General features: G+C 40.5%; 2 long non-coding RNA genes across 2 annotated transcripts; one reads left to right on the top strand and one right to left on the bottom strand.

Annotated features, from left to right (window-relative positions):
- LOC141419741 (uncharacterized) lies at window positions 1-24,148 on the bottom strand. Its single transcript, XR_012444402.1, has 3 exons — window positions 23,228-24,148; window positions 22,233-22,343; window positions 1-467 (listed from the first exon to the last, which is right to left on the bottom strand). It is a non-coding gene; the product is annotated as an uncharacterized lncRNA (long non-coding RNA).
- Window positions 15,402-24,965, top strand: LOC141419740 (uncharacterized). Its single transcript, XR_012444401.1, has 2 exons — window positions 15,402-15,659; window positions 24,790-24,965. It is a non-coding gene; the product is annotated as an uncharacterized lncRNA (long non-coding RNA).
- The last annotated feature ends 1,275 nt before the right edge of the window (window positions 24,966-26,240 follow it).

The following is a 26,240-nucleotide window of genomic DNA, read 5'->3' as shown; positions in this document are numbered from 1 at the left end:
TATAAAGATCTCTTTTTTCGTCTAGTTTTTTGAAAGAAGACTATTAAGAGCTCTAACACTTCTTTAGGAAACTTAAAGAACAAATGCAATTACAGTGGAGAAGTCTTTAGTGATAATTTACAGTGTTCTGGTTTGTTTTTATTCCTTCATCTTACAGAGCTAGGAAAGGAGAGTGGCTAGGAGATTTTTGGTGGCTATGGTTTTACTTTTTTGTTTAAACCTCAAACCTCCTGGTGACTATTCTACATGGGGGGGTTGCTGTGCTTAAAAAACAAAGACAAACAAAACAACAAATAAAACATAGACCATTACTTTTCCTTATTGAGTTCACAAGGAGGAGGAAGTGATTGCTCTTGAGATTAGAATAAAATATACATGATGAAGCTTGTTTTTTCTTTGCACCAGAAATTCCATCCCTTGCACAGGTCCTTGAAAATTGGTTCAGGGCTTGGAAAGAAAGCAAGTACCTGCAGAGAGAGATAGAATTTAGAAGCAAGAAGGATACTCTCTGGGTGGCCAACCACCACCAGATTCCATTTCATTTTTAAAATTGTAATTTCTATATTCATCCTTTTGTTTGCATAGGCTTTTTCATTTTACATTGTTTTGTTTATTTTGATTTTTGTTCTCTAGTCCAATACCAACACAGTGTGAGGAATAGCTTCTAGGCAGTGTTTATGAACAGCTGAAGGCAAGGATCAAGTTAAACAGTGCATACACTCCCAGGGGAATTTCCTTCCTTGCACTTTATAATCTTCACATTGCTAAATTCCTTAAACTGCAGTTGATTCTCTACAAGAATTGTTAAGACAGTACCAAAGCAAACTTCGAAGAGCTAGAAGCATGACCTTTTTTACAAATATATGGTGAGCCTGTATCAGTAGCATGTTTCATTCATTAATGAGGAAAGCAGCATGTAGGAGAGATTGATGCATATGAAAAAACATGGAAAAATGTTGAAATATGATTGCAAAGATAGATACGAAACTGTTTTATGTCATACAGTGCAATAAATCCCTAACCTTTGGGTTATTTTATTTTATTTTTATCAAATAGAAATAATTTGCAACTCTATTGTACAAAACTTATTGGTAACTTATCAAACTACAAGGCAACATTGACCTTCAGAGTCCCGATCCTAATCAATGGTAAATAGTAAGCCAAACAAATATGCCTTGCCCTAGAGACTGGATTGCACTTTGATGGGCTTCATTGACCATGTTTCAGTGTGACTTTGCAAGAATAAGTCTATTCTTGTCAACCTTTTGCTTATTTCCAGTTATTGTATAACTTTTCTTCACAGGGGCACACATAAGGCATTCTATCTAAAGTTTAGTGGAAGAGGTTTTTATAGCTTTGATCTCTGAAATTCCCTTATAGCTTCCCCTCAAAAGTCCTGGGTCATGAAAAGTTTCAGCAACCAAAGGAAACTCTGATAGTTCAAGATGAAGATCTTGAAGGCATTGTTCTTCTACAAGGAAGTTTTTGCCATGCACCCAAAGCCAGGCCTCTCTCTGCCCTGCACCTCCCCTGATTACATTCAGGCCTGCAATCTGCAGTGGAGTGCTTTTTCTATGTTCTGTCGAAAGATGAGGTTTTGAGGGGTGTGATGTGCCCACCGTGGGCCCCAGCTCCTCAGTCTATATTTTTCTAGCCCATACTTGCAGCCAAAAGATCTATCAGCATGTTGCAGTGAATCAAACCAAAGCCCACAGGCCTTCTTGAGCAGAAGAAACCACAGACAGTCTGCCTCCACAGGCTCCCAGCTCTAGCTGACCCTGTTCATTTCTTAGTATTTTAAGTCCCATGACCTTAGCAAAGGTTCAACACGCAGTGCTGATTGAGCAGGCAGAAAAAGAAGGGCAGTTCTGGACCCAGGCTTTGGAAGTACAAGAATTAGATTCCAATTCTGTGCCCGCACAGCCATACAACTGCACCTGCTCTGTCTGGGTTTTCTCATCTATGCAGTGGGAACTGTAAGATTTAAGTTGCGTATTCACAAGAACTGGGTTATGAGCTATCAAATATGTGTTCAAAGGGCTTCTTGTAATACATTTACTCATTGGTATTATTAAAAGCTCTTCTACACTGGATGCCAACTGAAAAGGCTGCTTTATGTACGTTAACCCAAATCTCATAAAGAGCCACGTAGCTTCGATTATTAGCAGCTTAGACAACAGATACCTGTTTACCAACATTCATTCATCCCCTTCTTCCACACTAACAGAACCTCCATTCTGCTTGCAGAAGCAGTCTGCCCAGCTGCTTCCCAGACCGTCGTGTAGCCAGGAGGAACCACGTGATCTGATTGTGGACAGAGAGACCAAAGAAGAAGCTTTCTTTCGGAAAGCTTTTACTCCCATGATAAAAAGAGATGGCGCCAGCTAGTATGTCCTTTCCCTCTTTTTTTCTCATTTTCCATCTGCCTTGAATACAGACGTGACACTTGTTATCCTGAAAGGGAGGGAAAGGCCACGTGAACGCAGAGCCATAGGCCCAGCCATGATGGAGAGGAACTCTTTGATGTGAACACTCATCTCTAAATTTCTTGTTACATAAGAAAAAAAAAAACAACACTCTCCAGGTTTAAGCCTCTCAATTTTTTTCTTTTTTGGCGGTTCTGGAGTTTATACTCAGGGCTTCATGGGTACTCCACAGCTTCAGCGTTATTTTTGGAGACACTTTTTGTGTGTGTGTGTGTGCTGGCCTGGACTATGATCCTCCTATTTATGCTTCCTGCAGTAGCTTTTTCTGTTGAGACAGAGTCTTGAGAACTTTTTGCCTAGGCTGGCCTGGAACTGTGATCCTCCTGACCTCTGCTTTCAGAGTAGCTAGGATTACAGGTGTGAGACACGGGTGCCTAGTTCAAATCAGGTTTTGATTACTTGCAGCTGAACACAACACTAAACATCTTTTTAAAATCTTTAAAAGTTATCTTTCAATGGCCAACTCATCAAATGTAAGCATGTGTTTGGGTCCCAAACTAAGATTGGTTCTTGACATGGAACAACTACTTGCAAGCGCTTTGCCTTGCTATTCTCATAAACTGTAGAAATATTTCAGAATTAAAAATATTTTATCATGCAACCTTAGTCAAATGATTCATTCCATCAAACACTTATTGGATACCTGCTGAGTACCAGGCTTTGGGAAGATATATAAGAATGAAACACATGGCGCCCACAGTCTAAAGAAAATAGGCTTGGAAATAAATTCAAAAAGACTGGAAGAAAACCACAAAATATTTTCTGTGGTTATCTCTTTTTAAAAATATTTTATCATTAACATTTATCTGTGGTTATCTTGAATGAGAAAGATGTCAGGGTGATTTTAATTTACGTTTTTATATATTTCTAAATGTTCCTTTTTTTCCAAGCATATATGCTTGATATAGCATATATGGTACCAGAGAGCCCAACCACCTTCTCAAGTATAAAAGAAAAACAAAAACAAAAAGCAAAAAACAAAACAACAAAAAAATTCCAACTTTGTTGGACCAGAACCTTGCCTTTTGATTTGAAAAATAAGGATATTGGGCTATGATGTATCCCTTGGGGTGGAGAAAATGGGTATGGCTCATATTTTTGGAGCTGACTTAAACATGGACTTCTGTAGGGCCACACCCAGCTTGCAGATGGTTAAAGCTCGAGGGGACCTTGGAATTACCTAAGCCATCTCTCTGATTGTCAGATGAGGAAAGTGAGTTCCAGGCAGGTGAGTGGCAGGCAAGCTCTCCATCTCAGGGCATTGAACTAAAACTAAAGGTCTTAACACTCTCTTAATGAGATTCTTCAGCTACTGACACACCATTTCAGGGTTAAAAGTCTTGCTGGGAAAAGACCCAGGAGTAATAGGAAAAATGGTCTGGTTACCAGTGGTATTCATAAGCACACTGTTTATTTATTTATTTAGACAGACTCTCACTCTGTAGCCCAGGGTGGCCTTGAACTTGTGATCTTTCAACCTCAGCCTCCCCAGTGCTGGGATTACAGCTGTGTACCATCATGCCCAGCTTCTGAAACACACTTTTAGTGCCAAGGATTTCAGTAATTTTTTTAATGGACTTCACTTCTTAGTGCAGTTTTAAGTTTACAGAAAGATCTACAGGAAGGTACAAAATTTCTCTGATCCCTACATGTGCATAGCCTCGTTTATGATGAACGCCACCTACCGTTGTAACATTTGTTACAATGGATGAACCTACATGGCACACCACTAATACCAATGTCCATAGTTGACATTCAGATTCACGCTATGGGTCTAGACAACTGTGCACTACCATGTATCCATTATTACAGAATCACACATAGTAGTTTCACTGCCTTAAAATTAGTCACTGCTATTGTGGGGAGGAGAGAATGGTGAGAGACGACTAATGGGCATGGGGTTTCTTTTTGGAGTGATGACAATGTTCTGAAATTACAAACTGGTGATGCACAATTTTGTGAACATACTAAAAACTGCTGAGTTGTAAACTTTAAAAGGGTGAATTTTATCTCAATTTCAAAAACGGATTCTTACGCTAGTTACCTTTTATTTTCTATGCTGGGGGTCAATAGTTGTCTTTTTAACTGTTGCAAAGTCAACTCTGCCTTTCACAAAACCACATGGGTTCCTTTTGTGCCATAGTTTTCACTTAGATACTAATAGCTCCTTAAATGGAAACAATATAGTATTTACATCCACCTTGGTTTTTATTGGCCCCTGTCATGAGTCACATTTCCTTCCTTCCACAATGACATTTGGTGAGTATTTTTACAATTTTGTTCTGAAAGTTCAAGAAATGCCAGGAAACATAAAGTCTAAGATACCTAATGAAGAATGATCTCCTTCTGAGACATAGTAATTCTTTCTTTTTGTTTTTTTTTCTCTTAGAGTTATGTTTTTTTTTTTTTTTTAATACAGGGTTTATTCAACTTCCTCTCATTCTTACTTCTGTCATTTAATACTTAGAGGTGAGCTCAGAGTTTGGAGTAGGACATTGAAACACACCCACCACCTGCAGGACCTCACAGGTGGAAGCAGGTGCAGTAAACACACTGTATTATCAAAAGATAAAGTCAGAGGTTTGGTCCAGAGGGAGGCCCAGAAGGGTAGTGCCCAGGAAGGCCAGGCTCTGCCTCTGATAAGCCATTTCCTGGGGCCTCTCCCCCTATGCACACGGAGGGCCAGTTCACCCTCTCCCTATCAGCAAGACCTCTCTGGGGAAGACAATACTGGATGCTTGTCCTTCCCTGTGTTGCATGGGTTTTAGACAATGTGTCTCCAGGATCTCAACCATGCACGTTGTTCTTTAAATAGGGTCATAGCGAGATTTCTCCAGTGCTTCACTGATAGGATGAGAAGGTCCTTCCTCCGGGTTCTTGGGCAGGTGCAGGGTACTTTTCTCTCATCTTAGGCTGTGCATGAAGTCCAGTAAGGAATCTGACTCACTTTGTAGGAAGAGGTTTGGGGATTGTCAGGAAACTCCCAGGCCCTCTGCCAACAGGAATATCCCTTCACCCAGAGGGAGACTGGGCCACACCTACATTCCCAGGCAATGGCCACACTGTGAGAGGTGCTTGACTCATTTCATGAAGCAGTCTTGTTCCTGAATACATGTTTTAATCAGATTATAGTGGAGGGACTGGCTCTTTAGAGGAATCCAGAAGTGTGTTCCTTTGTAAAGGGAAAAACCACTGAAAAGTGATTTGGAAAAATGTAATTCTTTTAAGATATGCTTTCATTGAAGTATAATCTGTACAGGGGAAAAAGATGAAGGAGGTTGAGTGTCTTTTTTCCCTTGATAGACTACAAATTTCATGAAGTCAAAACACAATGTTCACCATTTCACCTTCAGTCCCTGTCCAGAGCCCGGGGTGCAGGAGGGGTTTCACAAATATTTGTTAAATGAATAAATATATGAATAGTTCATTACTTCTCACAGTAGTCAAAATAACCCCTAGAGGTACGTGTCATTATCTGTTTGTAGTCCAGGAAGTTGTGGCTGCTGTGGCTTAGCTAATTTGTTCAAGTTCACATGGCACATGGGAGCTAGAGATGAGATGAAACCCAGGTCTGTGAACACTGACTCAAAGCAAAAAAGCCCGGCCCCATAATCCTGCCACTCAAAGATACTTCAGTTAACCACCATTGTACTTTTAAAACATTGGTATCCATTTACAAAAAGAGGTTTCAAATACTTTTTGTCAGATAAACGGCCTTTGAAGAGTCATTATTATACATTCTTATTTGGCAATGGTTCCCCAGATGCAGTCCACAGACCAGCAGTGTCAGCAACCCTGTGTAACCGGGTAGAAATACAAATTCTCAGCCCCCATCCTACATGTGCTCAATAAAAAACTCAGGGTGGGGTGGGGCGGGGTGGGAGGAGCACGTCAAACTGTGTTTTCTTTAACAAGCTCTTAAACTTGAGAACTGCTGATGCATGTTATTTTATCATCTGTGTCTTGCTTAGCGCTGGGTGCTCTAACAAAATGCCACAGATTGGATGGCTTAAAGAACAGACATTTATTTCTCAGTTCTGGAAGCTGAGAAGTCTAAGGTCAAGGTTGCTGTTGAGAGCACTCTCCTGACTTATAGCTGGCTGACTTCTTGCTGTATCCCAGTGTGTGTGTGTGTGTGTGTGTGTGTGTGTGTGTGGTGTGTGTGTGTGTGTGTGTGTGTGTGTGTGTGTGTGTCTAAGAGAGAGAGAGATTTTTATGTGGGGATAAACATAGCCATTTTATCTACAAAGCTGATTCAATCTGGTGTTTCTTCTTACAAGGATTTTAATCCATCATGGGGGCCCCATGCCCATGACTTCATGTAAATTTAATTGCCTTTCAAAGACCCTACTTCTGAATACTGTTCGGTCTGGGGGATCAGAAGACAAAATGAGCCAGTGCCCCTATCCCCCTTGAGAGCACTGTGAGCCCTACATCCTGTAAAGGGACACGGGGTTTCACAAGTCATGGCCCCCTGGGGATGCCTCAAAAATGCCACAAGGCCGATAAGCAGGAGGCTTTCACAGGACTGTGTGTATGTTCCTTCAGAGACATGTTAAAAGACCACTCTACCCCGGCTCCTGACTCCCCTCCCCAACAAAAAGGACCAAATGAAAAACTCCCTTTGTAAATGACAGGGAGTTACCGATTTTCTGGGCTCCCTGTCCTTCTCTAGGGGCAGCTCTTCATTTTTCTCTAATAAATCCTACTTTGTGTGCTGACCTTTTTGTCTCACGAGTCAATTCACTGCCTCATGAGCCAATTCTTTGGCCCGTGAAGGCAAGAACTCTCGACACCGGCCTGCAATAATACCATCCAATATCACATTGTGGGGGTAGGGCTTCAATATATAAATGCATAAATATTTAGTCATTTGAGGAATCCCTAACTATTTTTTCTTGCAAAAATTGCAGTAGTAAACATTCTTGTAACCAATGTCTATAGTCATTTCACTAGAATAGATGTAGGAAGTATAATTGCTAGGTATACTTTTTTTACTACAAGGTCACAAGGTCAGCACAAGGTGGACTATGGTGAAGAACCACTATTTTCTGACTCTGTGATGCCCCTGTGTAAATATATGAACAGAATTTGGAGCAGGATCTGGCTATCCAGACGCCAGTACAGGAAACCACTAGGTCATAAGAAAGGTTCCCATAAGGGAATGGGAGAGGAGATAAGCTGAAGAGCAGAGAGTGAGTCACATAACTTAGCAAATGGCTGGGGAAGTTCTAGCTTACTTGAGGATCGACTGTGATTACATTTAAATGCAAGGAAAGCATAAAGCAAACAATGAGGAATTTCATATTAGCTCATGCATTCAAATGCCTTGCCGCATATAAATCAGGAAATTCTTAAAACAAAAACATTCCAAGCATTGTAAATGTTTCCAGAGACATCTGAGTCATTTTATAAAAATAGACTATTTTGTTCTTATTAGTAAGAATGGGTATCAAAAGTTAGAAATAGAAACCAGAAACCCCACGCCAGGGCTAGCTTATACAAGGATCTCAAATATTCCTTGAGCAAACTCCTGCTCAGATGGGGGTCCTAGTTTGAAGCTTGCAACTGCCAAAGCATATGAGGGTCAAAGGACAAAACCAAATGGACTGTGAGCCTATGTTCAGCAGGCATCCAGCAGGCAGGGTCAAATGGTAGATGGCTCTTCTGACCCATAAGAGATGGTGATGGTCCATGGAAAAAGATTCTAACTCCAACTCTGGTACTTCTGGGTGTATGGCCTTGGGCCAGATCACTCTCTTAACTTCCGTGCCCTCATTCAGGACATGTATCCATAGATATCTGCTCTTGTTTATCTTCCAGAATTTTGGTGGGCATGGAAAGAGATAATGGCCTTGAAAATGCTTTGTAAAGGATTGCGTCATGGTGGAGATTGCTATTATACAAAGTAAACTTGACCAGGCAATGATGAGTCAGAGATGGGTTTTAGTCTTGACTGTGCCACTAATGAATTAGTGGTTTTGGATAAGCAACCAGAATAGATCCTGGTGGTGCCCCAATCATGTACTCCCTTACCTTCTGGGTGTTCATGGCTTCCCCTTTTCTCAGAGAATTGCTTCTGACCAAAGGGAGTCCCCTTCTAGGGAGGTTATGCACCTCTTGCCTCCCTACAGTGCACAGGTACGTAAAACTAAAGGTAGCACCCCCGATTCAAGGTGCTACTATGGTCTTTTCATGCTCCAGAGCCCCCACAAATCAGGCTGCAGCTCCACTGAGATAGAGCTCCTGCTTGGCTCCTCCGACTGCCCCACTGTCTTCCTTGCTTCTTTTATTCTGAGAGTATTGAGAGAACCACCTAATAATAACTCAATGTGCTTAAATCCTAGTTTCAGGGTCTGCTTCTAGGAAAACTTAGCAAGACATTACATTTTCTCATCTTCCATTCACTTATATTGCTATAGCTTTGGTCCAGAGCCATTTCTCAGCCCAAAGGGTTTGAGATTTCTGATCCGCAGTGTGCTCTATGATTCATATATCAAAACATACATCACCAACCTCCTGGTTAAATACTCATTTTTATACAAAATGTTGCTCTTAAAATGACCATGGCACTGGGCGTTGTAGTGTATGCCTGTAATCCCAGCACTCAGGAGGCAGAGCCAGGAGGATTAGGAGTTTGAGGTCAACGCACTACAATAGTGCGTTCAAGGCCAGCCCTGTATCAAAACCAACCAAACAAAAAACTGCAACAACAATTAACAATCACCTTGGCATTTCTCATATTACTTGCATCCTAATTACATTCTACTTTTCATGAAGAGGCCCCAACTTGGAAATGACTTTCTGTATATGGATTGGCGAAACAATTATCTTTCAGAAAATTAGAGCTTAAAATTTGTCAGTTTTGCCAATCCATTCAAGTCATAGCCCTTGTTGGTTATTTTCCCAGCACTGTAAATGAACACACTGCTCTTTTGGATTTGTTTATAAAATGCTTTTCCCCCTACCAGGCTGTCTTTCCACAGCTTGGATGAAATCACAGAGGGCTGTGTCTCTGAGCACAATAGTGTTGCTACTGGAATCGCCTGGGTTGCAGACAGGACTACTGTTTTGCAAAGGCAGTGTTTCCCATAGTAACCTCCACATGGGACATGTTGACAGGAGAAGAAAGGGAAATGGTCTAGTCTGTAGCATTAAACAGAAGACTTTCCACCATTAACTTCCAGGGGCCTTATGATAAACACAACAGTCAATCTGACATGTTAACACATCACATCATTCCTCTGAGGACTGTTAACGCCTAGAGACCATAATTCACCACCATGTGTTCCTTTGTGTATGAAAAGATGGACTAGATCAGACTGAGTCTAGAAGCCTCACTGACTGGCTGTTGGGCAAATGGACTTTCAAAGTCTCCGGGCTTCTTTCAACTTGTACTGGCTTGTACAAATGTCATTCTCCCTGCTGACCTTGTTGCTATCCTCTCTCCTTAGGCTAAGAAAATACAAAATAGAAGAAAAGGGGGGAAATTCTAATTTTTGCATTTCTCCTAGACTCTATAATTTCTACTTCTATGTTCCTTTCTTTCTTCTAGTTTTTCAAGTATTTAATTAGCTCAATGCGGTGCTCAGCAGGTAACGATGAATAGACCAAAGGGATAGAATATCTGGTCTTCGCTTTTAAGTTGGTTTTAATCAAACTGGATAGATAACCCATGGCTAACTTGGACGTGGTTGTGCACATTTCTCAGATAAAGAAGCCAGGCTGGAATAGTTTAACTGACTGGACTGGGGTCACCCAGATCCCTAAGACTGAGTTGAGATACAAACCCAGATCTTTTTTTAAAAATAATTTTTATTGGTTTACAACATGATGCTATAGGATGCATATTAATATTAAAGTAATTATAATGAAGCAAATTCACATATGCATCCTCTATGTGACAAAAGCAGCATAAATCTACTTATTGAACAAAAATCCCCAATGAAATACAATTTTATTAGCTATAGTCTTAATATTGTACATTAGCTCTCTAGACTTGTACATTTTACATATCCAAAAAAAAAAAAAAAGGAGAGCTGGGAGCTGGTAGCTCATGTTTATCATCTTAGCTACCCAGGAGGAAGAGATCAGGAGGATCAAGGTTCCTGAGACCCTATCTCGAGAGAACCCATCATAAAAAAAGGCTGGTGGAGTGGCCTAAGGTGTAGGCCATGAATTCAAATCCCAGTACCTCAAAAAAAAGAAGAAGAAGATCCTACCTTTTGCCACACCACGGATGGTCCTGGAACACATACTAGGTGAAATAGGTCAGACGCAGCATGACAAATATGGCATAACTTCACTTATAAGCTGAATCTGAAAAAAAAGGTCAACTATACAGAGCTAGAGAATAAATCTGTGTGGAGGGGTGTGGGAAATGGGGAGATGTAGCTCAATGGGTACAATGTAACAGACCCAGATTTTCTGATTCTAGGTTAGTTCACACTCTACAAGCCTCCACCTGATGAGCAAGAAATGTAATGGGTGATTTCCATGGCTGCAGAATAAACTGTATTGAAAAGACAGAGAATAGGAGTCACAAGAAAAAGCCAGGAATGACAAGGTGACGGTCTAGAATATAGTCATTGCGGAACTATTAAAGATGTATGTTCAAGGCATCATTTTCTGATTAGCGAGCAAACCAATCCTACCTTCCAGGGATTCTGTTGTGTATTCCTTTCAATAAAAACAAAAAAAGAAAAAGAAAAGAAAATTACGAATGTGCTATGTGTTCAGTATTGTGCTAAGTGCTGAGAAGAGGAGATAAACGATGAAAGAGTAAGACCTCAAAGAATTTACACTTTTCTTAAAAAGAAGTTTTCATAAGTGTTAGTTGCCAGAAAGAAATACCCAAATAGCCAGGCTATTAGCTACATAATCACATCAATCAGATTAATATAGAAGATAATTAAGGAGGTTTGTCCTTTTTGCAAGGTTGGGGACAAGAAGGGGGTTGTCCCAAGTTAAATAAACTCTTGGGGAGAATTTTAGAAGACTACAGGACAGACAGAAGCTTACCACATGACACTTTCATTTTGTGTGCCTGCCAGTGAATACATCCTGAAGTTTTCTGATGGGCTAGGGTCTTCTTGCCTATTGCTCTTGTTCTGAAGATGATCTGGGGTCAAGCAGGCAACCCAAAGTCAAATATCTGAATAATTAGCAGGTGGAGCTCTGTGTCTGTGCTGTAAGCTGCTGGGCTAGGAAGTAATAACCTGAGGGAACAGAACAGCTTCTGCTCTCCATTCCACCAAGCAACTATTCAGCCAGCAATCCTTCTAGCAAGTACCCCACGATATGGCAGCTGAGGACGTATTTTGTGCTAAGACATCAGTAAATTGAATTTCATTCCTCAGGAATTTATGCCACAATATTTTAATTTGAAAACCTCTTATTATCAGACTTAATCTGGGAAAAATTAACAAATACTGGAATAAAGTTTGGCAGACTAGCACTAATACTATCTGGAACATTCTGTAAGAAGTCTCCTTAGGCCTTTACCAAGCAAAAGCTGCTTTTCTCTGCGCAAAGCCTCCATTTCTTTCCTTATTGTATCTCCCTCTATCACTTCTTTAGGTACTAAATAAATGTAGTGCATGGTTAATAAATATTATCTATGACGAGCTGAGTCATGGTTCCCAGGACAATCATCATAGTCTACTGATTCCTGATCTGGAGCTTGTTCCTGCTCATTCTGGCCCAAGCAGAATTCTAGTATCCTCTCCCCAGTTTCAAATCCCACTCACTATAAGAGTCTAGCCCCAGTCCCACCTCTCAAAAGCATCATGGGGCCTAGAGTTAGACAGAAGGATCTAGACTCTTGAGGATGTGATTCACTACATATTGTATGGGATCCTGGTATGTATTTATTAAAATATTTCCAAGTGATTTCGGTGACCATTCAGGGTTGGTAACAACCAGTTAGTTTAACTCAGTGGTTATGGAACTTTCTAGAAATGAAAGTTTCAGGTCTCCATTCCAGACATGCTGAATTAGAAACTCTAAGGTGTGTGTGTGTGGTGGGGGGGGGGGACGGGGGGGGAGGGGGGGACCAGCCATTGAAATAGAACAAGTCCCAAGGGATTCTAGTCTGAAAACCACTGGTTCATCTTTAAGGCACCTTCTCTCCAGCCCTAAGGGAGTCATTATGTTTTAAATTTTCCACAAATATTTGTGGTGCCCAATGTCCATTGGGGAGAGGACACTAGAAAAACTCAGAAGGTTACACGGCATGACCAAGTTCATAGTCATGTAGTGGAGTAACCAAAACAGGGGCCAGAAATCCTGATTCCTAATTCTCAGTTAGAAAGTACCACTCCACACTGCTTTTCACCTTACAAGGAGTCCAGCCTCCAGAGGTTTTCCATTTCTAAACTCTTGAAAATATTTAGTATGCTCATTACCACTCCTTTGAGCTCCTAACCAAATTATGTCTTGCCCTACTAATGAACTTTTCCTTTGAGATTCAAGCTGAGTCAAGGTATGGCCTCTTGATACAAGGCGTAGTGTCAATATTTGTCCTCTACCAGGCTGGAGGCCTCTGGGCAAAATAACTCTCCAACTGCCTCTACTTGTTCACCCGTTCCTGTCCTAAGCACAGCATTGTTTACATGTCTGTCCTCTAGTTGACACACAGAAGGTTCACTTTATATTAACAGAATGAGTTGAATATGCCTGCCTATCTATCTGGTTTTTTTTTTTGCAGTATTTTTTCTGAATATTTTGAGTACTTTATTTGTGTTAAAAGTGTTATGTGACATCATGAGAATTTATTCTGACTTGGATTTTTTTCCAAGGGAAAGCTCTTTATTATTTCTTTATTTTTTTTAGTTTTAAATTTATTCATTTAAATTGGCAAAATTATATATCTTAATCATGCACAACATGTGGTTTTGAATATAAATAGATTTTGAAATGGCCAAATCAAGCTAATAACCTAAAATACTTATCACATCTTTGTGGTGAGAATACCTAAAATCTACTTTCTTTGTAATTTTTGAGAATACAGATTTTTTCAACTGAGGTAAAATTCACATAACATAAAAGTAACCACTTTAAAGTGTACGATTTAGTACATTCTCAACATTGTGCACCAATCACCACTATCTAGGTCTAGAACTTTCTCATCATCCCAAAAGGAAACACCACTTTCTTTAGCATTCGTTCCCTATTCCCATCCTCTTAGCTTTTGACATTAATTTATTTTCTGTCTCTTTGGACTTGCTTACTCTGGACATTTCATACAAATAGACTTGTGCAATATATGACCTTGTGTATCTGGTTTCTTTCACTTAGCATAATTCTTTGAGGTTCATCCATTGATAGCATGTATCAGTACTACATTGCTTTTTAAAATTTTTAATTGACACATAACAATTGTTCATATTTATGGGGTACAGTATGATACACATATATGATGTGTTAGGATCAAATCAAGATAATTAGCATATCTATCACCTTAACCATTTTTTGGTACTTGCATTTTATATATATATATATATATATTTTTTGTGGTACTGGGATTTGAACTCAGGACATCACACTTGCTTGGCAGGAACTCTACCACTTGAGCCATGCCTCCAGTCCCTTTTGCGCTGGTTATTTTGCAGATAGGATTTTGCTTTTTGCCCAGGAGCACAGTTCTCCTATTGTACACTTCCCACCATTGCTGAGATAATGGGAGCATGGAATAACCATGCTGGGATGACCACGCCCAGCTACTAGTTGAGATGGTGTCTTGCTAACTTTTTTGTGCAGGCTGGCCTTGAACTGCCTGTCCTCTGATCTCAGCTTCCCAAATAACTCTGCATTACTTTTTATGGCCAAATGATCTTTCACTGTATGGATAGCCCACATTTTGTTTATTCACTTATCTGTTGATGGGCATTTAGGTTGTTTACATATTTTGGCTATTGTGAATAATCTGTTCACTCTTTTTTCTTTTTCTTTTTTTGAGACAGGGTCTCACTATGTAGCCCAGGCTGGCCTCCAACTCGTGATCCTCCTGCCTCAGCCTCCCAAGTGCTGGGATTATAGACATGTACCACCACTCCCAGCTTAGCATGTTCACTTTTAAACATAGAGCGGATACATGTTTCTGTGGGTAATAAGAAACAATAGGCCACTACTTTACCTAAGGGGTGAGCCCCAAATAGACATTGCAGTGCCATGTTTACCTCTACAGGCATGACCACATTTTTTGTCCTTTTTAGAGTGTCTCACATCATATTGTTTTATAAAAGCCCAAGTGGCTACAGAGGCAGAGTCTCGGGGTCAGTAACTTAAGGGTGGGGACCCTGACCAGCTTTCATTTCATATAAGAGACTCATCTTTGGCAAAGGACTTGCATTTGACTAGCTAGCCCTGTGTCTGAGGGGAAAGGTTTTTTGTTTTTTTTTCCTCCCCTTGGTTCTTCTACTTAATTACAACTTCCTGTTTTTTTCAGAAGGATAAAAGATTATTATTAATATTAAAAGGTACCAGCTATCAGACAGCAGTAAGCAAATATGATGTAAAGAGGATATTTTTAACGATGGAGAAAAATGATTTCAATTTAGTATTTCTGTTAGCTGAAGAACTCCAGTTTTAACTGTGGTAAATCAAAAATTCCCTAGTTTTGGGTTGTGTAAAGAAAATGCAGTGTGTCACCAGTGGCTACTGAAATGAAACAAACAAAAAAAGAAGTAGAAGCTACGAAACGCTAACATCTCTTGAGACTCAGAGTCTTTTCCAGAAGTCCGGGCTTCCCTTTGTAGTCTGGTTGCTATGGCTCTGTCTTCATTATTGCAAAATACTAGTGAGTGATTAAATAAAGAGTTGATAACCACAGAGGTGCTTGCAGATTCCTATCTTTCCGGCTCTCCTCCCAACTCCAGCTTTCTGACTCAGTCTTTACTCCCACTTTCCTATTGCTTGTGAAGCTGCTGGTGATTAAAGGGACACAGGAGGAAATTAAAGAAAACACACTCAGAACACGTTAGCCAGTTTGCTGCCATGGTTCTCAGGGGCTGTGTGTGACAGGAATACCAACCAGGCTGAGGCAGGCTGAATTTAGAGGTAGAAGGAAGTTAGACCTGGCAAATATTCTGCCTGGAAAGCACACATGGTGGGTTAAGATGCGGCCTGTGAGTCTCCAGTCTTCAGTTGTGAGCTGACCTCATGGGAATGGAGGTGAGTGTATATATTAAAAGGGAGGCTCTTGGCTGGGGACAGTAATGCAGGGAGCTCTAGAGCATTCAGACCAATTCAGAGGGCTAATCACCCTCTTCTTTCTGCACTGCCCCCCCTTATTTATGAAAGGGACTGTGACCATTTCTGCTTTGGCAGTAGAAGAGTTTTTCTCCTTCAAGCCATGGCCCCAAGGAGACCCTGCCCCTGTGTCTTTTAGTAAATTAGTTTTATTGAAGCATAATTTTTAAAAACAAATGATATCAATCTAAAGTATACAATTCATACAGTTTTGCCACCCACAAAACCACCATTGCAATTAAAATACAGAATATTTCTATCTCCTCCAAAAGTTTCCTTGGCCCTTCTTGCTGTTTATTTCTTTTTCTCTGCTTTCAACCTTAGTCCATTTTGTGCTGTCACAGTAGAATACCATAGTCTGAGTAATTTACAAAGAAAATAAATGTATTCCTCACAGTTCTGGAGGTTGGGACGTCCAAGATCAAGGCACTAGCATCTGGTGAGGGCCTTCTTGCTGCACCATCCCTGGTGGAAGGTGAGATGGGAACAGAAGGCAAGAGAGACTGAGAGCTCAAACTCACAGCGTTTATACTTGACATTTATCCATTCATGAGAATGGGTCCTCAGGACCTAAGCACCTCCCGTTAAGCCCTACCTCCCAGCACTGTTGCACTGGGGATTAAGTTTCTAGCAAATGAGTTTTGGGGAATATGATATATCCAAATCATAGTGCAGCCTTAGGTAACCACTGATCTACCCTCTGTCGCCCTAAATTATTTTGCATTTCCTAGAATTTCATGCAGATAAAACCACGCAGTGAATATTCTTTTGTGTCTGGCGTTTTTCAACCAGTATGATTATTTGAGTCATCCATGTTGTGCACAGTGGTCAGTCTTGATTTTTTATTACTGAGTTGTATTCCATTGGATGGAACTTTTTGTTTATCCATTTTCCTCATGGCTGTATTGCTTTTAGACTGTGGCTATTGTTTCTACTCTATGTTTGTGTCCTCTTTTCTGCCTCTACTCCTTCAACATAGAGATTTGCTCAGATCTCCTCTATCTTTAAAGACAACACTGTCTTAACCTAGCAACCCCATGAACCCAATCTCAGGATAGTGATGATTTGAGGTTTTCTGGGATATTCTGTGGGTTTCTATGCACAATCCAAGTAAACCAGCCAGGCAAACTCAAGTGCCCTGTCCCAGTCAGGAAACAAACTAATCTTTCATGTACAGTTTATCCAGGCTGCACATTTCTCAGGGCTGGTTCACGGTTTCTAGAAGTGGCTGTATCAGACTGGAGTCCCTTGGTATTTTTTCTTATCTTCCTGGACCAAATAACCATTTGGTGCCTCAGTTTATCTCTTGGAAATCAGGACATACCTTTGCTTGTAGTCACTTAAAATTAGTAAACCAAGAAAAAAAAAAAAGAAAGAATAGTGGCTTGGATAGGGAAAAGACAGTGACTAAATATTAAGTATTCATACCCTATCTTCTCGTGCATTTTAAAAACACTTGAAATTAGGATCACGGGAAGCTACTTGTTTGAAGTGATAAAGTACAGTGCAAGTTGTGCTACTAAAATTGAAAGTCTGCAGTGGAGGCAACATCAGTGATTTACAGAATGGTTTAAGATAAAAGTGGTGAACTGTCAGGGTCCGGTACCATACCTGGTGCGTAATGAGCACTACACAAATGTCAAACAACTGGCCACTTTCTCCACAGAGGCAGACAGATGAGAAGGATGATAGTCTTACCCATCTAAGTCTTTGTTGGGCATTGGGCGAGCAACAGAACCTGGGAGCCATACCAGAGCTTCACCACGAGGCTGCACAGGAGATCATGAGAAGGAAAGACAAGGCGCTTTCATAGTCCCTGACAGACATGCTTGTAGCGATCATGGGAGGCCACATAGAATTCCCTGGTAGTGTTTAAAATCTTGGACTTCACCAAAAGAAAGGGCTGGTCTAAAAGCTAAGTCTCCCAAAGCTTCAGTTCTCATTTGGGAAGAGGGTGCACTAATACTTAACTCCAGAGCTGTTTCAGGTTGACGTGACATGGGTGGTGGTCGCAATCTATGCTCAGACTGTTGCAAGTGTTTAAAGGCTATGCCAATGATGGTGAGGCTCATGACTCAAGAAGTTCTCCTCTTTGTTGGGGCAGAGTAGTAAAATAATGCCCCCAAGATGCCCACGTTCTAATCCTTAAAACTTTGGAGCATGCTACCCTACATGAGAAAAGGGTCTTTGCAGATTGATTCCACTAAGGATCTTGAGATGGAGACATTAAGATTGATTACTTTGGTAGGCCCAATGTAATCACAAGGGTCCTCTGTAAGAGGCAGGTGGAGACAAAAAAAATGCTAGGCACTATAAACCAAGGAATGATCGTAGCCTCTGGCCTCTAGAAACTGAAAAAGGCAAAGGCAAAGGAAATGATTCTCCCTTAAAACCACCAGAGGGGACCAGCCCTGTGGACACCTTGATTTTAGCCAGTGAAAACCATTTTGGATTTTCTTTTGTGGTCCTGGGATTGGAACCCAGGGCCTCATGCACACTAGCAAATGCTAGTTCTATCCCTAGGCTTATTCCAGATTTTTGACCGCCTATAAAATGACAAATGTGTGCTATTATATAATGATACCAAATATGTGGTAATTTTCTACACAGCAAGAGAAAACTGCGCCACTAAGGCAAAGCCAGTGTGAAGAGCTAGAATTTCAGTTCTTGAATCCCTTTGTTTTTGTTTCTGTTTTTGAAACAGGGTCTCACTACCTTTGCCCGAGCTGGCTTTAAGCTCTCAAACATCCTGCCTCTGCCTCCTGAGTATCTAGGATCACAGCTGTGTACCACCACGTCTGGCTCCAATTTTTGAATCGTTGGGGTCACCACCTTTCTAGGTTCTCAGAGAGATGCAAAGAGAAGGCATTCCAAAGAAGTAGATGTTGCTTTTTACTAACTATATCCACAGCCCCACACCTGTAGGTGGAAGCTCTAGCTTTAGTGAGCTTGCCCTGGCCCAGGTTGGCCCTCAAGGTACTGAATAACCTTGAACATGAAGCTGTAAAGCATTCTGTGGAAAGTTGGCCTTTCAACAGCCCTGCTTTGCCTATAATTTTCACTTTGCATGTTTACTTGCTAAGAATCAGGTCAAATTGAGGTAACTTGACCCACAAATAATTTTCGACTGCATTCCCTTGAAGTCAAAACTTGTAGTAATTTAATACATTCCTGTGTCATTTCTTTCTTTCTTTTTTTTTCTTTTGTGGTACTGGGGTCTAAATTCAGGGCCTACACCTTGAGCCACTCCACCTGCCATCTTTTGTGATGGGTTTTTTTGAGATAGGGTCTTGTGAACTATTTGAGCTGGCCTTGGACCGCAATCCTCCTTATCTCTGCCTCCTGAGTAGCTAGGATTACAAGCGTGAGCCACCTGTGCTGGCTGCATTGCTGTGTCTTTACTCTAGGGTAACAAGTTTTTCGGGACCTAGAATACTATTAAGGCATCTTAACCCTTGTGCTGGGGACATTTACTTGGGTATAACTTATGGATGGGTCATGGATGTTCTCCAAAGAAAAATGCTAAATACAAGTAAGATTTTATAGCTTTCCATATACTTAATTCCTTGCTGACTTACTCAATATGGGTTGAATGTAACCTTGGAGGTACATTTTCATATGATATTAATTTATATATTTCAAGAAAATGTGTTCTAAATGTAGACTTTTAGAATAAAACAAATTGTTAGCAAATAAAACTTGACTATCACATACTTATATAGAAAGCCAGCAGCCCTACTAACTAACACTACCATTTATTGTCTATTGAATTGACTGAAATAGTCATTGGGTCCAATTCTATGCACAGAAAATTCTTCATCAATATTTGCTAATGAAATGAATTAATAACTCTTGAAAATAAATATGGGTATATTATACATTTAGGTTCATGGGTGGGGAACTATACATATGCATAACTAAATATCCTGATTTTCAGGCACTTTGCAGTAGACTGGAAAGATAGCTCACACAGTTTTTTCAATGTCCAAGGGATACAGGTAGATTCAAGACATAGCAATTTCCCAGTGAAACTCCAGATTTTCTGTCTCATTTCATCATGTCAAACCAATGATAACTTGTGAGTTGTGTTTGACACACTCACACTTAATAACTTATCATCTCTAGCCCTAGTTCAATTTAAATGACTTTATTCTGCTTATTCAGAATTGCTTTCTGAATTAAACCAGCAGACACAAACACCTATATGTAAAAGTATGAGAGTCTGTACTGTAGCTGAGAAATTAAAATATAAGCAGAAAAAATTATAGGATAGGCTCTAAGGCCAATAGAGTGTAAGAGATTGTTAGCTATGAAATAAAGATAACTTTTTCTTTATTGGCCAAATTACATTACTCAAGTTAGGCATAAACTTTCTTTTGAAACAGTTTTCCTGAGATATAATTCACAGTCCATATAAGTCACCTGTTTAAAGTACACAATGCAATGGTTTTTAGTGTACTTACAGAACTGTATAACCATCAACTATAATTGTGAACATTTGATCAACCTTAAAAGAAACCTTCTATCCATTAGTAAACACTTCCAGTTTTCTCCCAACCTTTTGCCCCATCCCAGTCCCAGTCAATCACTAATCTGCTTGCAGGCTCTGTAGATTTGCCTGTTCTGGCCATTTTATATAAATGGACTCAATGGCCCCTTTGTGTGGCTTCTTTCACTTAGCATGTTTTTAAGGTTCATCCATGTTGTGATATATATCACTACTTCATTTATTTTTATGTCCTAATAATTCTGATTGTATGAATAGACCATATTTTATTTTGCTTATCCATTAATCAGTTGATGGACATTTGAGATGTCTACTTTTGGGCTATTACCCATAATGCTGTTCTTAACATTAGTGTATAGGTTTTTGCGTAGACATGCAGCTACACATCAGTATATACCTACGAGTGGAATTGCTGCCTCATTTGGTTAATTCCACGTTTAGCCATTTGAGAAACTGCTGGATTGTTTTCTAAGGCAGCTCCACCATTTTACATTCCTACCAGCAGTGGATAATGGTTCCAATGTCTCCATATTCTTGCTGACACTTGTCACCATTAGTCTTTTAATGATAGTCACTCTAAAGCGTATGCAAAGCAGCGTCTCTGTGTGGTTGGGCACGAGCCTTTTGACAGGTCCAGGGGGTAGAGAAAGGATTTCAAAGGGGTGAAGACTAGGAGCAAAGGCACAAAAGTAAGAACCCTCTCCTTGCCCCCAGCATGTTAATTTCACCTGTGAAAGGCAAGTCATTTCAGTTTGCATAGAAAAGTCATTGTAGGAATACAGTAGAGGATGAAACTAGAAACTTTCTCAGAGAGAAAGCCGCACCTGTACAAGCAGAGGAGCTACAGGTTGGGTTCATGTGGACACAAGAAATAGAGACACTGAAGAGAGTTCATTGAAGAAAATCTTGCTTTATGAAAATTAACTTGGATAGAGAGAATTTCTTGGGCAGCAGTTGGATTGGGGTACTGGTTTTGTGTAAGGGATGACAAATGTGAACTAAGTTGGCCCTCAGACCTCTAGCCTGAGTCCCTAGGAGAATTCTGGTATACTAAGAGAAATAAAGATGTCAAGAGGTACAGCCATTTTGCAGAGTGGACAAAGGACAGGGAAATTTTCCATTAGAAATATCAAGTCTGGCTGGGCATGGTGCTGCATATCTGTAGTCCCAGTACTCAGGAGACTGAGGCATGAGGATATCGAGTTTGAGGCCAACCTCACCCTAAACCTAACTCTCTAACCCTAAATAATAAGTTTAGGACTTCATAGATAGCAACCCTGTCTCAAGAAAAGTAAAAGAAATATCAAGTCTGATGGTGTTTTGGACAGGAGGAAGACTGGAACTTGAAGAAAACTATTGGTCAGAATAGGATTGACAGTTTATAGGCCAAATTTGGCTAGCAGCCTGCTTTTCGAAAGCCCATGAGTTAAGAATAGTTTTGACATTTTTAAATAGTTGAAAAAAATCTAAAGGAGAATAATATTTTGTGACAAGTGAAAATTACATGAAGTTCAAATTTCACTGTTTATAAATAAAAGTTTGATGGAAGACAGCCATGCCCATTCATTTACATATTGTCTATGGCTGCTTTCATGTTGTAAAGACAGAGTTCAGTAAGGTTAACTGAGACTATCTCTCACAAAGCCTAAAGTATTTACTATCTTTACAGAAAAAAGTTTGCTGACCCCACAGTTGGAGAAAAATTTGGGAGGTGTAGCTTCCTTTTGTGACTGACAGAGTGAGAGGCACCCAAAAGGGACTGGAGCCAGTCCTTATGGTTACCTATGTCCAGGGGACAGGGAGGCAGAAGATCCAGTAATGATGGTAAATAAGCTTAAATAAACCTCAGCTTAATTAAACGTGCCAGCTCCCTGACTATTTTAGTGCTTGATATTTAAAACACATTTCCCAGAGGAAGATTAATTAAGTTACAACCTGGGGTGGATCTCCAGCTGGAAGCAAGACCAGCCCATAACAAGGAGACTTACTTTTGGTAAATTCCCATGTCCAGTCTTCTGTGTCTCCTTCCATAAGGTGATGCATCTTATTCTGCCTTATTCCCAGAAGGCCTGGCTTCTAGCTAATTGTTGCAGAAAAGACTATGAGGAAAAATACTCCACTTAGATAAATGTATGATAAAAGCTCATATTGCTATTCCTGCCCTAAGATTTGGACTTTGATAGCGAGACTCTTAAGATACCAAGGAATGACTCTTAAATTCTGGAAACACCATGCACTTGCACAGGGGCAGGCATGGAGTTATGTGAGAATGTGGAGGAGGAGGAAGATTCTTGCCCATTGTGTGTGCTATGGCTGTGGAGGTTGAACTCACCAGTTTACCCAGTGGCCTTGAATAAGTCACGTCAACATTCTCTTTGAGGCCAAACTTATCAGCAGGCTAAGATGGAGAGGATCATAGTTCTGGGCCAGACCAGGCAAAAAGTTAGAAAGACCCTATCTCAGCTAATAAAAGCTGAGCATGGTGGCATACGCCTGTATACCAACTACAGAGGAAGTATAAATAGAAGGATCATGCATGGTCCATGCCAGCCTGGGAATAAATGTGAGACTCTATCGCCAAAAAAACTAAAGCAAAAAGGTCTGGGTCATGGCTCAAGTGTTAGAGCACCTGCCTAGCGGCACAAGGCCCTAAAGTTCAGACCCCAGAACTACCAAAAAAAAAATCGTTTTTGGTAACTCATTTGGAGGGAGGGAATAAATTCAGTTACTTTTAAACCAGCGACACAAAAACCTTTGAGTCTCATTAATCATTGCCAGCTGGTTATGTCAACAACAATGCAGCTTAGAGGAAAACACCTCCATTAGGATTGCAGGTAAAATTGTTTTGTTTTTCTTCTTTTCTTGGCCTTAGCACAAAGAGTGGGGAACGGGAAGTCACTGTCAGGAGTTGCCTTCCCCTCCCACCTGAGTGGGTGGCAAGGCCAACAGCTGGGGTCGAATGCCCCAAGCCACAAGTACTAACCTGTACTCTTGAAAGCAGGAAGCACTTTGTCTTCGCTGAGTCAGCTCCTCAGGAGCAATCACCAGGGTCTGCCAGCAGGTCCAATTGCAGGGGCGTGCATAATCTCTAACACAGCCCACTTCCACATTTACTTGTTTCTTTGGTTCAGCTTGAGATCTGCCTTATTTTTAGTACAAAAATATTCACTTGTATCCGAGCCCTTCATGAGCAGGAACCTTCTGAGCTTCCATTTGGGATCCCCTTTTGCCATGTAACTGCAGCTGGAATTCCCTAAAAGCCTGAGTGTCTTTCTTCTTTTGTTTTTGTTTTAAACTTAATCATTTACTCTATTTTCATGCCATTAGCCTTATTTTCATACATCAATACTCTTAGTAAGACTCACCATGGGCGTCTTTCAGGCTTTCACATCCTGATATAGACCCTTTGGATCACATTTCTGTCCACTTAGCTGAAACAACTGTGTAGCTAGCAGGACAGTCTTGAACCTGGTGACTGCTCGAGAGAATGAGGTGCCAGTATGAGTTAAGGTGAAGCCTGGAAGCTCCAGAGAACCCAAAGACTCCCAGGAAAGAAAGGAGCAGAGCAAAGGAGCTTGCAGACGTTTACCCCCGGTGCTTTCTCTGTGAGGTTAGTTTGCCACCTGACAATGCAGAGGAAACTCCTTTCCTGCACTTCTTCATCTGCTGCTTCTCCTCCCCTTACCTTCCTTTTTTTTTTCTTTTCCTCTCTGCCTCAGTAGAGTGAGAGAGAGGGGTACTGTGAAATGTGCTTTGGCCCTGGAGTCCCATAAATCATTGCGTTTTGGACAAGTCACTCAATCATTCTGAACCTTAGTTTGCACAGCTACAAAACAAGGTATTTGCCTTCAAGGGATGCTGTGTAAAACAAATGTGGTAACACCTGTGAAGGCAGCTGCACAAGTTAGCTTCTTTCTTCTCTAAAATACTGGCTCAGGATGTACCAACTGAAGCCAGTTGCCCCAGGAAGTACAGGTATAATAAATTATCCTTTATGTCTACACACACAACACAACCCTACTCACTTAACTTATCTCATCCAAGGGACTAGAAGAAATATAGAGGAACAATGTCAGCAGACTTTGCAACTTTGCTTGTGGGAAAGCAGATCCTGGCTCTTCCCCCTTTCTCCCATACCCAATTAGTATATTCTCAGGCTCCATCTAAGTATGTGCCTGTTCTCTGCTGACTGGTTGCTGATGGAAATAAGGCCTCAATATCCAGCCAATATGGGGCCACCAAAAGCTTCATAGGACAATGCAATTGCTGATCTGGAATGATCTTAGCAATCATCCAGTCCTCCAATCACCAGCCCCTCCCCCTCCTTTTTATATACAGGGAAACCGAGTACCAGATAGTTTAATGTGTTTATAAAAGGTAATAATTATGATAAAACTAGGAATAGGACTCAAAGTGCCTTGAATGACAATTCAAACTGACTTTCCACCAGTCCCAACAGGGTTTATGAATGTAAAATAAAACTATAAAGGTGTTAACTGCCATGACTTACTGTCCTTACTAATTACAGACTACTCTTCCTTCTAGAAACCACTACAGGGATCTTGACGGAGTCACCCCTAATCCTGTTTTATGAAACAATCTCTCTGCTATCCAAGGAACAACCAGAGGCCCACATCTGAAGGGATGTGAGGGAAGAAGAGCAAAGACAAGGCCCTGGAACATAATTTTCCAGGCAGAATTAAAAAAAAATCTTTAGTGCATCTTCCCTAGAACTGTATGATTTTGTGTTTTTGTTTTGGTTAACTCCACCCTCCCCCACAAAGAAATCTACCAAATTCTTGATTGCAAGCAATTTTTTAACAGGGAATAAAAGGTCAGAAGTTCCCAATGAACCACCCTGCTGAGCAGTGCTGGGAGAGCCCCTGGATTAAAGGATGCAAGTTAAAGATTAAGAGTAAAAGCATCATAAAAGCAGTGATAATGCAAACTTTTATAACTACAAACATATGTGTAACCATATAAGGATAATTAGCTAAAGAGCCAGATAGAAAGAGCTATGTAGACAAAGGATGGAGGGAAGGGAGGAGCGAGAAGAAGAAAATAAGCCAAAATGCTGTTGTTGATTCTGGATGGGAGGCAATTGTCATTTTTTCATGTTGTCTTGCCTGTATTTTTGCATTTTCTTAGAATCAGTAAACAACAAGGATTAACAGCAATCCTAACAATAAATATAATTTGTTATAAGGTTGATTGACAATCACAAATGAACCCCTGTGATTTCCCAGTAACTGCTTTCACTTGAGTTCCTCCCCTTTCTCATTCAAGTCAAAGATCCAAGAAACCCCACTCAACGTAAACCCAGACCACAGGGAAGACTGATCCCCTAGATGGAAAACTCTTTCCCATCCATTCCTTGACTTTGCCCCACTGAAGAGAAAATGACAAGCGATCTGTTGTTCCAGGGGCCCTTAACAATGGCCTTAGTAGCTTCAACCTGGTTCTGTCATTTCGTTTTCATCGATCGTGCTCTGGTTTACCACAGTGAAACATCTTGAAAATGATAGCTTTCACTCAGTGTCCCCAGGTTAACTTCAGGACCCTTTGACTAAAGAATATGAAACCACTTGACAAGCCAAATTGAACAGTAAACAGTCCAGCCAGGGCTCAGAGTTAAACCTTATCTTTTAGCTCTGGGAAACTAGCTGTTTTGATGTGTTAATCATTTTGCAAGTAAGATCACTCAGTTCATCATTTTATCTACTAGTTATTTAAAATTTTTCTATAGTGCTCTTAAATATAAAATATATGATATACATTTTAGCTACCAAAAAAGTTAGGAAATAATAAACTTCAAGTATAAAGTATGTGAAAAAACAAGAATGAAGGGTTAGTGATACTGGGATCTAGCTCATTTTAAAGTCCAGATCGAAGAAGGCTATTTATAGTAGGAAAAATATATATCACCTAGCATGTTCTGGAAAATTCATTTCAGGGTCTTGGGAACATTTAGGTGGGATTATAGGAATCTCTGAGAA

The sequence above is a fragment of the Castor canadensis genome, chromosome X (genome assembly GCF_047511655.1).
Source record: "Castor canadensis chromosome X, mCasCan1.hap1v2, whole genome shotgun sequence".
NCBI lineage: Eukaryota > Metazoa > Chordata > Mammalia > Rodentia > Castoridae > Castor > Castor canadensis.
This window is presented reverse-complemented; position numbering and strand designations above follow the sequence as displayed.